The sequence below is a fragment of the Piliocolobus tephrosceles genome, chromosome 5, assembly GCF_002776525.5.
Source record: "Piliocolobus tephrosceles isolate RC106 chromosome 5, ASM277652v3, whole genome shotgun sequence".
NCBI lineage: Eukaryota > Metazoa > Chordata > Mammalia > Primates > Cercopithecidae > Piliocolobus > Piliocolobus tephrosceles.
Window position 1 is genome coordinate 124,595,673 of NC_045438.1, and position 548 is coordinate 124,596,220.

Genomic DNA, 548 nt, shown 5'->3' on the forward strand with positions numbered 1-548 from the left:
CCTGTCACATGCAGTTGAGCATAGTGTTTGTGAAAATGAAATCTTGGTTTGCCAAGGAATGTGGGACAGCCCTAGTCATCTAGTCATAAACCTGCTAATCTGCTCATCTGTGACAGCAGTTGTCCTCTCTCTGGGCAGGCATTAATTGGAGGGGACTTTCCCAGCACTAACCAAGCAATGGAGGTTGAGAAGTCATAGACCCCTTATAGACTGGGACCTCTTATTAAGACAAACACCTCGAGAGCTGGCAAGGCCACATGGAGAGAATGCTGCTTGTCACTTCATGTCTCGGGCTCCCAGCCTGTTAGACTGCCTGCCTGAGGCAAGCCAGCACTTGCACCCCTGGGTGGCAGAGACCAGAGAGAATACCCTCACTGTCACAAAAGCCATCAAGACATAAAACAAGACAAAAGGAGACCTTCATTCCATGATTCTCCTCCTTATGACAAAGAACACAAAAGATAGAAGCAAAAACAAACAAAAATGACTATCCCTGGTAGGGAAGGGATCAGAAACAAGCACTAGACCAATAAACAAAACAAAAAACC